The sequence below is a fragment of the Salmo trutta genome, chromosome 35, assembly GCF_901001165.1.
Source record: "Salmo trutta chromosome 35, fSalTru1.1, whole genome shotgun sequence".
Classification (NCBI taxonomy): Eukaryota; Metazoa; Chordata; class Actinopteri; order Salmoniformes; family Salmonidae; genus Salmo; species Salmo trutta.
Window position 1 is genome coordinate 41,889,026 of NC_042991.1, and position 13,935 is coordinate 41,902,960.

Below are 13,935 nucleotides of genomic sequence, written 5' to 3' on the forward strand. Positions count from 1 at the left end.
CTTTTCCCCTTTATTCAGATTACAACCGCTCACTTTCGGTTATTTGAAAATGAAATCGTTTTTTAACAAGGACTTGAAAATGAGATTGTGAACTCTGCAAACAACGTTTCCACTCCGAGAATGAGAATGGTAAATGACTGTAATTAATACATTCATTTAACACATTGGTATTCAAAAGAAGCCATTCATAATGGACTATTTGCAGGACAATAGACTCTTCATAGCCTGGCTACTGTAGGTGTGAAAATCCCCCCAATTTGTAATGTATTCGATGCTTAACTACTCTAAAGTTTTACATTTCTAACTCAAAATCTCATGCAACCGCAAAAAGTCGGATAAAGCATACAGTATACTGTACAGTATCTGTTCATCAACATCTTTATGCTTTCGTTAATAAAATAACGAGAAAAAGACAGATGTTTATTTCAACTACATTTTAGTTGCACTTCCCCCCCAGCTCCACGACCACGGGTAAAACCTTTCTGGGATGATCAATGTATTTGTTGCATTGTTGTATCATCAATTTCTCAAGCCAAAACATCTTGATACCCTTCTCCAGTTCTAAAAAAGCGGTTTGTTTTGCTAGATTCTTAAAATGTGTTTCTGTACGTAGCATTTGTGTGTTGGAGTCACAATACATTTAATTGATCTACCAATCCAGGCCATCCAATTGTTATAAAATGTCGGATAAAGCATATACTGTACAGTATTTCTTCATCAACATCTTTATGCTTTCGTTAATAAAATAATGATAAAAATACAGATGTTCATTTCATTATGGATCCATAATGAATTACTATGGGAATAAATATCACTGAATGACAGAAATATTTGAATATTGGAATAAAGTAGGCTAATTACTAAGTGAATAAATATCACTGAATTACAAAAATATTGGAATATTGGAATAAAGTAGGCTAATTATTAAGTGAATAAATATCACTGAATGACAGGAATATCGGAATAACGTAGACTAATTACTAAGTGAATAAATATCACTGAATGACAGAAATATCAGAATAAAGTAGGATAATTACTAAGTGAATAAATATCACTGAATGACAGAAATATTGGAATAAAGTAGGGTAATTACTAAGTGAATAAATATCACTGAATGACAGAAATATCCGAATAAAGTAGGGTAATTACTAAGTGAATAAATATCACTGAATGACAGAAATATGAGAATAAATTAGGCTAATAAAGGTAAACAAATGGTTGCTTACTGGAACACCAAAAGTCATCCAATAGTTATAACATGATTTGGAGCAATACCTGGGTGTGGTCAACTATTTCAGCACCGTTTCACACTGCTCTGAGACCAGCATGGGGACTGGTCTTGATAAATCAATGAGATGTTTAATTTCACTGAATCTCCATTTGAGTATTGGTTAGCTAGCATCTGCTAAATGAGTCAAATGTAAATGTAACCTCATCTTAATCCTAACCTTAAAAACCTCATCAGCCCAGAGCCAGAATAATATTAACAGCACAAAAGACAAATGTATTCTGATGTGTTATTCCTCCTCCTCTCCTCCCTTTCTCCTCCCCTTCCTCTCTCATCCCATCCTCTCCCTCCACCTTACGGCTCCCTCCCGTTCCTCTCTCATCCCATCCTCTCCCTCCACCTTACAGCTCATAGAAGCCTGTGTCTCAGACATAAGGAAGTGGATGGCTGCAAACGGCTTATGGAGCGTATGAATAGTAGAACATTTGAATATTGAGTTATTATATTATTTCTTTTGTTCTTGGTTGTGAGAATCACAAAGGAGTGGTGGGTATTGTGGTCAGAAATATGGGGAATGTTCAAATGACTTTACTCTGTATGTGTGTGTGTGTGCTGTTTTTAAGAACAGCCATTAGGTCGTAAAGCTGTGAGGGGTTTAATCCCATAATCAGAGACAGAGATGGAATTAAAACAACAAAATAACATGACATCACACACGCACGCACACATGCAGAAACACACACAATGGCAACAGCAGAGAAAAGTCATTCATCCTTACAGCCCTATTCTGTCCATCCTGCTTTCTCTCTCCGTTTCTCTTTCATTCTCTCCCCATTCTCTTTCTATCGCTCTCTACATCTCTCTCCCCAGCACTCATCTCTCTATCCCTCATCTCTTTCTCTCTCTCCATCTCTTTTTCTCTCTCTCTTTCTCTTCTTCCATTTCTCTTTCTCTCCTTTTTTTGATAGTCTGGTGTCATGTCAAAATCTTCCCAAATCGTTGTGATTGTGTTGTGATTGTGTTCTGATTGTGTTGTGATTGTGTTGTGATTGTGTTGTGATTGTGTTGTGATTGTGTTGTGATTGTGACGTCATGCTGTAAAAAAGTGTGAAAACGTTCCCAGTCAATAATTGCACGCGCGTCTCTTTGTGCATATGTCTCTTACACCCTCCCTCGCCCTTGATTTATCTAGCTAGCATAATTAGGTACCAGTTGGTGGAGATGGCTTGTTCTCAGAGGTGTGCGGTTTTAGCTTGTTTATTTAGCTAAATAAACTAATATAAAAGCTAGGTTATAGTCAAAGTATAAACAACTGTTTCACATCTCCTAGTTTCTTTTGATAACCAAATGTATTGAGCTAGCTATCTGCCATTCTGTGCATGACATGATAGGCTGCACTAACTAGCTAGCACAACTAGATAGCTTATAACTTTACCCACCGTCTCTCACATAACCCAAAGCCAGCAGTAACGTGGGATGTTATCCTGGAGCAATTCTTGAGTGGAAAGTAAATGGCAGCACTTTAAATAAATGCAATGCTAATTCGTGGTAAAAGCCAAATCAACTATCAACACGACTATCAAATACTTATACAACTAACCTATGGTGTTGCAGTTTCTCCAAAATAATCTGTTTTTGCTGTAATTTGTCACTTGAGTGACCTCTACTGTCGTAATGTGGAACTGAAGACTCAACCGTGTTCAAATCAAATCAAATTGTATTGGTCACATACACATGTTTAGCAGATGTTATTGTAGGTGTAGTGAAATGCTTGTGTTTCTAGCTCCAACAGTACAAGTATTATCTAACAATTTTAAAACAATACACACAAATCTAAAGTAAAGGAATGGAATTAAGAATAAATAAATACTTGGATGAGCAATGTCAGACAACACATAGTACAATAGAAAATAATACAGTATACACATACGAGATGAGTAATGCAAAATATGTAATCATTATTAAATTGACTAGTGTTCCATTATTTAAGTGGCCAGTGATTTCAAGTCTATGTATATAGGGCATCAGCATCTAATGTGCTAGTGATGGCTATTTAACAGTCTGATGGCCTTGAGAAATAAGACGTTTTCCAGTCTCTCGGTCCCAGCTTTGATGCACCTGTACTGACCTCGCCTTCTGGATGATAGTGGGGTGAACAGGTAGTGGCTCGGATGGTTGTTGTCCTTGATGATCTTTTTGGCCTTCTTGTGACATCGGGTGCTGTAGGTGTCCTGGAGGGAAGGTAGTTTGCCCCCGGTGATGCATTGTGCAGAACGCACCACCTTCTGGAGAGCCCTGCGGTTGCAGGCGGTGCAGTTGCCGTACCAGGCAGTGATACAGCCCGACAGGATGCTCTCAATTGTGCATCTGTAAATGTTTGTGAGGGTTTTAGGTGCCAAGCCAAATTTCTTCAGCCTCCTGAGGTTGAAGATGCACTGTTGCGCCTTCTTCACCACACTATCTGTGTGGGTGGACCATTTCAGTTTGTCAGTGATGTGTAAGCCGAGGAACTTTAAGCTTTCCACCTTCTCCACTGCGGTCCCACCAATGTGGATAGGGGGATGCTCCCTCTTCTGTTTCCTGAAGTCCACGATCATCTCCTTTGTTTTGTTGACGTTGAGTGAGAGGTTATTTTCCAGGCACCACACTCCCAGAGCCTTCACCTCCTCCCTGTAGGCTATCTCTTCATTGTTGGTAATCAAGCCTACTACTGTTGTGTCGTCTGCAAACTTGATGATTGAGTTGGAGGCGTGCATGTCCACACAGTCATGGGTGAACAGGGAGTACAGGACGGGGCTGAGAACACACCCTTGTGGGGCCCCAGTGTTGAGGTTCAGCGGAGTGGAGGTGATGTTTCCTACCTTCACCACCTGGGAGCGGTCCATCAGGAAGTCCAGGACCCAGTTGCACAGGACGGGGTTGAGACCCAGGGCCTCCAGCTTGAGGATGAGCTTGGAGGTTACTATGGTGTTGAAGGCTGAGCTATAGTCAATCAACAGCATTCTTACATAGGTATTCCTCTTGTCCAGATGGGTTAGGGCAGTGTGCAGAGTGATGACGATTGCAACGTCTGTGGACCTATTGGGGCGGTACGCAAATTGAAGTGGGTCTAGAGTGCCAAGTAAGGTAGAGGTGATATGATCCTTGACTAGTCTCTCAAACCACTTCAATGGTGACAGAAGTGAGTGTTACGGGGTGATAGTCACTGAGTTCAGTTACCTTTGCCTTCTTGGGTACAGGAACAATGGTGGCCATCTTGAAGTATGTGGGGACAGCAGACTGGTCTGCGCATGCTCTAAGGATGCCGCTAGGGATTCCATCTGTACTGGCAGCCTTGCGAGGGTTAACACGTTTAAATGTTTTACTCACATCGACCACGGAGAAGGAGAGCCCACAGTCCTTGGTAGCGTGCCACGTCGGTGGCACTGTGTTTTCCTCAAAGCGTGCGAAGAACGTGTTCAGCCTGTCCAGAAGCAAGACGTCGGTCTCCGTGACGTGGCTGGTTTTCCTTTTGTAGTCCGTGATTGTCTGATTGTCTGTAGTCCCTGCCACATACGTCTCATGTCTGAGCAGTTGAATTGAGACTACACTCTATACTGACGTTTAACTTGTTTGATTTCCTTGCTGAGTAAATAACTACACTGTTTATATTCTGCAATATCGCCTTGCCATGGTTAAATGCGGTGGTTCGCGTTTTCAGAGCATTTTAGAGCATTTTACTTGTTGCATTGTAGTTGAAACTACACATGGCAAAGGAATAATTATTTTTGCCATTTGTTTTGGAGGTGGATACGACCAGTGTGGTACAGAGAGAATACAGAGAGAATACAGTATTCGGCACTGGTCAAAAGTGATTAATGAGGGATTTTATGGGTCATGTGGTTATGCCCATATATGTACATCCTGTCTGGAAGTTCTCACAGTATCGAGTGAATGTTTATGTAACCTGATAGTGCATCTGTTTATGTTAAAGCCTGTGTGTACATTAAAACTGTCAAGGTGATTGATGTGTAGTGACCTCGTTGAACTGTGGAATGGGTTTGAACATTTGATGCATCTGTTTTGGGTAAAGCATGTGTTTACATTAAAGCTGTCATGGTGATTGATGTGTAGTGACCTCGTGGCCCTGTCCGGGGGTATCATCGGATGTCTTCTGATCCCTCCTGTCTCAGCCTTCAGTATTTATGCTGCAGTAGTTTATGTGTCGGGGGCTAGGGTCAGTCTGTTACATCTGGAGTATTTCTCTTGTCTTATCCGGTGTCCTGTGTGAATTTAAATATGCTCTCTCTAATTCTCTCTTTCTCTCTTTCTTTCTTTCTCTCGGAGGACCTGAGCCCTAGGACCATGCCTCAGGACTACCTGGCATGATGACTCCTTGCTGTCCCCAGTCCACCTGGCCATGCTGCTGCTCCAGTTTCAACTGTTCTGCCTGCGGCTATGGAACCCTGACCTGTTCACCGGACATGCTTGCTGCACCCTCGACAACTACTATGATTATTATTATTTGACCATGCTGGTCATTTATGAACATTTTAACATCTTGACCATGTTCTGTTATAATATCCACCCGGCACAGCCAGAAGAGGACTGGCCACCCCTCATAGCCTGGTTCCTCTATAGGTTTCTTCCTAGGTTTTTGGCCTTTCTAGGGAGTTTTTCCTAGGGAGTTTTTCCTAGCCACCGTGCTTCTTTCACATGCATTGCTTGCTGTTTGGGGTTTTAGGCTGGGTTTCTGTACAGCACTTTGAGATATCAGCTGATGTACGAAGGGCTATATAAATACATTTGATTTGATTTGGAATGGGTTTGAACATTTGAAAGAGTATGGCCACTGTTGTAGTGAACTTATGGCCTGGCTGTTGTATATGAAACAGTAATGTCCAGGGGTATTGGTCAGCTGGAGTATAAGTAAGAGCTGTGAACGCTACGAGCGACCTCGATAAACCCCAGAACACTAAAGAAGAAAGAAATAGAACATGGCTCCTAGACCAATTGTTGGTGTATTGTGTCCTTCGTGTCAAGAACACAATGACAAGACCATCGAAACCATTCTTTGTGATGCCCCTGATTGTTTTAATGGAGTGCTGGATATGAGTGAAGGCCATATGGGTTACATTTTCCAACCGGACGATTCAACTGTGAAGATTTTCACAAACAGCTGCCTCAGCACCCTTTTTCAACCAAAAACAGGGAGTTTTTCTCTTGCGTTGCGGATGAGAGAATGGCTTAAGACACGGCTTGCTCTATGCCAGACCGAACAGGCCCTGAGTGGGACAACCCTGCCTGAGTACGCATTGGAAGAGGAAGTCTGCGGGCGAGATGATTTGAAAGCCATAAGAATCTCTTCAGTGGCATATAGTCCAGACTACAAAGTGACAATTTTAGGTTGTGCCTGAATTCAATAGTTCAAATGCAACCAAATCAGTTAGTTCGTATGTATTTTCAAAAGCCTGCAGGGAGGTCAACTATTTCGTGCCTGTCTTTAGCTTTAGGTGGAGAGATTATCATAAATTCCTTGACATGATGAAACAAGTGGAAAATCTTTTCCAACATCGTGAACATTTACGCCGATGGGCGCTTCTATCCTTAAGATAGAACCTGGGCCTAAAGGCAAGAAGGTTGATCTATCCAGGAAAAGAAAACATATGGAACCTGGATGGAGCGGGATATCGTGTGGGGAAGAGACAATGTCTGAACCGGTCACATCTTGAAGATGGTGGTTTAGAGACCGATGGAAGTGTCGGTTGACCATCCCTCCCCGGCCTTTTTCTGTAAGAAAGGAATAGTTCAATAAAATAGTTCAGTAAAAACGTGTGACAGGTTTGCATTTCAGTACTAAAGATTTTAAAAATGTCCGGCTGTCTCTCACTCCCTGTCTATGTACCTACAATTTTTTGGTGTGTGTGTGTGTGTGTGTGTGTGTGTGTGTGTGTCTCTGCATGTCTGTTTGAACCAATGTTTTTTTCCTAATCAATTCAGCAGTAGGGGGAGCATATGTACGTCAGGAACCCCAAACAACAGTTGTTTTTTCCCCGAGCATCTCATTTACCTTTAAGGGCTGAAATATCAGACTCTCTGTGGCTCTGGGTGTCCTGATGTCAGGTTACGAGCTGGGTTAACACGCAGAGAGAATCTTGAAAATAATCAAAATGCCTTATTTTATATGAATACAGTCTTTCCTACAACAGACAATTATAAATCTAAACATTTAATGGGTATTAAAGTGTAGTACTGTGTGGTAATAATATACACTGCTCAAAAAAATAAAGGGAACACTAAAATAACACATCCTAGATCTGAATGAATGAAATAATCTTATTAAATACTTTTTTCTTTACATAGTTGAATGTGTTGACAACAAAATCACACAAAAATAATCAATGGAAATCCAATTTATCAACCCATGGAGGTCTGGATTTGGAGTCACAGTCAAAATTAAAGTGGAAAACCATACTACAAGCTGATCCAACTTTGATGTAATGTCCTTAAAACAAGTCAAAATGAGGCTCAGTAGTGTGTGTGGCCTCCACGTGCCTGTATGACCTCCCTACAACACCTGGGCATGCTCCTGATGAGGTGGCGGATGGTCTCCTGAGGGATCTCCTCCCAGACCTGGACTAAAGCATCCGCCAACTCCTGGACAGTCTGTGGTGCAATGTGGCGTTGCTGGATGGAGCGAGACATGATGTCCCAGATGTGCTCAATTGGATTCAGGTCTGGGGAACGGGCGGGCCAGTCCATAGCATCAATGCCTTCCTCTTGCAGGAACTGCTGACACACTCCAGCCACATGAGGTCTAGCATTGTCTTGCATTAGGAGGAACCCAGGGCCAACCGCACCAACATATGGTCTCACAAGGGGTCTGAGGATCTCATCTCGGTACCTAATGGCAGTCAGGCTACCTCTGGCGAGCACATGGAGGGCTGTGCGGCCCCCCAAAGAAATGCCACCCCACACCATGACTGACCCACCGCCAAACCGGTCATGCTGGAGGATGTTGCAGGCAGCAGAACGTTCTCCACGGCGTCTCCAGACTCTGTCACGTCTTTCACGTGCTCAGTGTGAACCTGCTTTCCTCTGTGAAGAGCACAGGGCGCCAGTGGCGAATTTGCCAATCTTGGTGTTCTCTGGCAAATGCCAAACGTCCTGCACGGTGTTGGGCTGTAAGCACAACCCCCACTTGTGGACGTCGGGCACTCATACCACCCTCATGGAGTCTGTTTCTGACCGTTTGAGCAGACACATACACATTTGTGGCCTGCTGGAGGTCATTTTGCAGGGCTCTGGCAGTGCTCCTCCTGCTCCTCCTTGCACAAAGGCGGAGGTAGCGGTCCTGCTGCTGGGTTGTTGCCCTCCTACGGCCTCCTCCACGTCTCCTGATGTACTGGCCTGTCTCCTGGTAGCGCCTCCATGCTCTGGACACTACGCTGACAGACACAGCAAACCTTCTTGCCACAGCTCGCATTGATGTGCCATCCTGGATGAGCTGCACTACCTGAGCCACTTGTGTGGGTTGTAGACTCCGTCTCATGCTACCACTAGAGTGAAAGCACCGCCAGCATTCAAAGTGACCAAAACATCAGCCAGGAAGCATAGGAACTGAGAAGTGGTCTGTGGTTACCACCTGCAGAACCACTCCTTTATTGGGGGTGTCTTGCTAATTGCCTATAATTTCCACCTGTTGTCTATTCCATTTGCACAACAGCATGTGAAATTTATTGTCAATCAGTGTTGCTTCCTAAGTGGACAGTTTGATTTCACAGAAGTGTGATTGACTTGGAGTTACATTGTGTTGTTTAAGTGTTCCCTTTATTTTTTTGAGCAGTATATATATGTTGTATAACATTTTTGTTGTGTGTATACAAACATTCTGGCATGGTTAAATATTGCGTAGTAAAATTGTTTAAATAATTATAACATGTTTAAAAGGTCTGTACAAAAGATTTAGAATGAAATTAAGGGTTTTAAAATTGTATCTTACCTTTAATGAATGGAATCTCAGTCTTTTCTCTCTCTCTCTCTCTCTCTCTCTCTGTATCTGTCTGTATCGGTGTCTCAACACAAGAGAAAGGATTCTGGGAAAGATGTGTGTGTGTGTGTGTGTGTGTGTGTGTGTGTGTCTGCATGCCTGTTTGAACCAATGTTTTTTTCTAATCAATTCAGCAGTGGGGGGGGGGGGGGGGGGGTATATGTACTTAATCAACAGGTGTTTTTTCCTTGGGGTGGGGATCAACATAAAGGTTGATCACAGTCAATCACAGTCAATCACAACATCCAACATAGAAGATACCTATAATCCCCTGATCTGTAGAAGTTCATTCCTACATTGTCTCAGGTAGGACACAGAGGCTGCTCTGAAAAGACATCGAAGGTTAAAGAGACTCCTGCAATCCTTTACACATGGAGAATTTTGAAGATGAGTTGTAATTACAATCTAAAGAATCTAACTATGCATGTTAATATGTATATATTGTCTATTATAAAAGGAATGCTATTTAATAAGGTATTATATAAACACAAATATATATTTATATATTGAATGAGAGGAGGGATTATTGTTAAAGGCTTTTTTTGGTGTATTTATTTATATGTTAAATTAAAATGGACTAGGGACCTATATAGGCATTTAACCCCAAAATGTTGTGCATAAAGTCATATATTAGATTTTTTTGAGCGTTAGGTAGTTTGTGGAGAATTGTTTGATCTCTCTCTCTCTCTCTCTCTCTCTCTCTCTCTCTCTCTCTCTCTCTCTCTCTCTCTCTCTCTCTCTCTCGTATCGTTGGAACATCTTGAATAACAATAAGGGGCACATGTACTCTTAAATGTCCACTCAGCACAACCCTCGGAGCATGGTTCCTCTCTAGTTTTAATCCTAGCTTTGTGACTTCTAGGGAGTGTTTCCTAGATGCTGTGCTTCGGCATATGCATTGATGGGTCTTAGATTTTATAGATTGGGTATCTGTAAAACACTTTGTGACAACTGCTGATGCAAAAAGGGCTTTTAAGAAATTCAATTGGTTGATTGACAGATTTGTATTATTATAAAATTAATATAACAATATTATTATTATTATTATTCTAAGAATCTTTATTGTTATTATGTTTACAGGTGAGACGTACCCAGAAATGTCAACGTCTTGTCAAGTGCTCAGATCTGTACAGCAGCCCCAGACAATCATATTCAGTAGCTACAACTTACAAGAATGTGTTTACCAGGCAGTGATGAAAACAGTTTATATGAGCGCTAATTCAAACATACAATGATATATATTTGATACCCTTACCCATTTAAAACTGTTGTTACAAAATCACTTCTCATTGTGTACATTTCAAGGTTTCACAAAATATAAAACAACTATCTAGTTAATGTTTCTCGGATTAACACACTGTTGAGTTTCCTGTTTACTAAATCATTAAGACAAAACACAAACAGTTGTAATATAATCTGTATACATGTCATTCTATGCTGAAAACAGGTACATTCTGAAAGATTTAGTTGTTGTTGATGTGATAACACGTTTTTTTATTAATCTCACAATTTAGGATAATACTGTTTATTTTTACTGTTCTTAAATTGTAATATTTACGTTGTCTCATACCATGCTAATACACTTCCAAGCAATGCAAACAGATGTGGAATTTACCCCATAACAGTTCTGTGTCTTTTTGGATCAAGAAAAGATCCAGAATATTAATAGGCATGATCAGATCATCATATAATGCACAGCCACATGTAAATCCATAAAACTCCACCAATAACACATTGAAAACCTTAACATGACTGCTGGCAATGTCATTATTTTTGTCACCGAGCTTCCAATGGCTGGAGCCAATCAACGTGGTAAATTAAAAAAGACCCAAATTAAACATATGTGAAAAGATGTGGTCAAAGCATAAAACTTTGCTGTTAAAAAAAATTAAATAAAACATGTTTTGTTTTTGTTACAACCACCAGGTCTTCCTAAAATTTGCCATAACTAGTAAGCCTTACATCCTGAATGTATATGGGCACCCAAATATGTACCTGGGACCACATGGGAGGGGTGGGACCACATGGGAGGGGTGGGACCATATGGGAGGGGAGGGAACACATGGGAGGGGTGGGACCACATGGGAGGGATGGGACCACATGGGAGGGGTGGGACCACATGGCAGGGGTGGGACCACATGGGAGGGGTGGGACCACATGGGAGGGATGGGACCACATGGGAGGGATGGGACCACATGGGAGGGATGGGACCACATGGGAGGGGTGGGACCACATGGGAGGGATGGGACCACATGGGAGGGGTGGGACCACATGGGAGGGATGGGACCACATGGGAGGGGTGGGACCACATGGGAGGGGTGGGACCACATGGGAGGGGTTGGACCACATGGGAGGGATGGGACCACATGGGAGGGATGGGACCACATGGGAGGGATGGGAACACATGGGAGGGATGGGACCACATGGGAGGGGTGGGACCACATGGGAGGGATGGGACCACATGGGAGGGGTGGGACCACATGGGAGGGATGGGACCACATGGGAGGGGTGGGACCACATGGGAGGGGTGGGACCACATGGGAGGGGTGGGACCACATGGGAGGGGTGGGACCACATGGGAGGGATGGGACCACATGGGAGGGATGGGACCACATGGGAGGGGTGGGACCATATGGGAGGGGTGGGACCACATGGGAGGGATGGGACCACATGGGAGGGATGGGACCACATGGGAGGGATGGGACCACATGGGAGGGGTGGGACCACATGGGAGGGGTGGGACCACATGGGAGGGGTAGGACCACATGGGAGGGGTGGGACCACATGGGAGGGATGGGACCACATGGGAGGGGTGGGACCACATGGGAGGGGTGGGACCACATGAACTTCTAAGTAATTGAGCCGAGAAAATAATGTCTATATTGTAATTAAAATCATTGGCCCATAAGAGAACACATGACCAAAACGAAGCATGACCCATATTGTCATACTTACCGTCGTCAGACGATATGGCGAAATCATCGTCGGAAAAGGAGGACCAATATGCAGCAGGATTGTGAATGCTCATCTTGAAGTTTATTAACTCAAAAGGGAACACAAAATAATAAACAACGTACTCATGATCTACTAGACAGTCCTGTTAGGCTCACACACACTAAACAAGAAACAATCTCCCACAAATGACAAACACACCCTAATATATAGGACTCTCAATCAAAGGCAAAGAGAAAACACCTGCCTTCAATTGAGAGTCCCAACCCCAATTAACCAAACATAGAAACACACTCACTAGACTACACATAGAAATACATAAACATAGACCATAAACCAAAAACCCGGAAATACTAAATCAAACGCCCTACTACCAAAACACCACCCCGAACCACATAAAACAAATACCCACTGCCACGTCCTGACCAAACTACAATAACAATTAACCCTTATACTGGCCAGGACGTGACACATATATATTTAAACAACATTATTCTTAATAAGAAATATAATCTAATAATCAAATGTTTGCAGAACCAAAGACATGAAAACTGCCTTAAACAATGTATTTAGCTATGTATTAAACTTTTATATTGTCAGTAAGGTCATTTAGATTAACAATAGACAATAGTTATTGTGGGAGGTTTAGGGAAAAATATAGTGAAGGATCATGAATGTTAAAGATTTGTTCACAGTAGGGATTCTGAAAGAGGGGGATTAGAACCCAAAGTAATAGGATTCTGAAAGAGGGGGATTAGAACCCCAAAGTAATAGGATTCTGAAAGACGGGGATTATAACCCAAAAGTAATAGGATTCTGAAAGAGGGGGATTAGAACCCCAAAGTAATAGGATTCTGAAAGAGGGGGATTAGAACCCCAAAGTAATAGGATTCTGAAAGAGGGGGATTAGAACCCAAAGTAATAGGATTCTGAAAGAGGGGGATTAGAACCCCAAAGTAATAGGATTCTGAAAGAGGGGGATTAGAGCCCCAAAGTAATAGGATTCTGAAAGAGGGGGATTAGAACCAAAAGTAATAGGATTCTGAAAGAGGGGGATTAGAACTCCAAAGTAATAGGATTCTGAAAGAGGGGGATTAGAACCCAAAGTAATAGGATTCTGAAAGAGGGAGATTAGAACCCCAAAGTAATAGGATTCTGAAAGAGGGGGATTAGAACCCCAAAGTAATAGGATTCTGAAAGAGGGGGATTAGAACCCCAAAGTAATAGGATTCTGAAAGAGGGGGATTAGAATCCCAAAGTAATAGGATTCTGAAAGAGGGGGATTAGAGCCCCAAAGTAATAGGATTCTGAAAGAGGGGGATTAGAACCAAAAGTAATAGGATTCTGAAAGAGGGGGATTAGAACTCCAAAGTAATAGGATTCTGAAAGAGGGGGATTAGAACCCAAAGTAATAGGATTCTGAAAGAGGGAGATTAGAACCCCAAAGTAATAGGATTCTGAAAGAGGGGGATTAGAACCCCAAAGTAAATAGGATTCTGAAAGAGGGGGATTAGAACCCCAAAGTAATAGGATTCTGAAAGAGGGGGATTAGAACCCAAAGTAATAGGATTCTGAAAGAGGGGGATTAGAACCCAAAGTAATAGGATTCTGAAAGAGGGGGATTAGAACCCCAAAGTAATAGGATTCTGAAAGAGGGGGATTAGAACCCCAAAGTAATAGGATTCTGAAAGAGGGGGATTAGAACCCAAAGTAATAGGATTCTGAA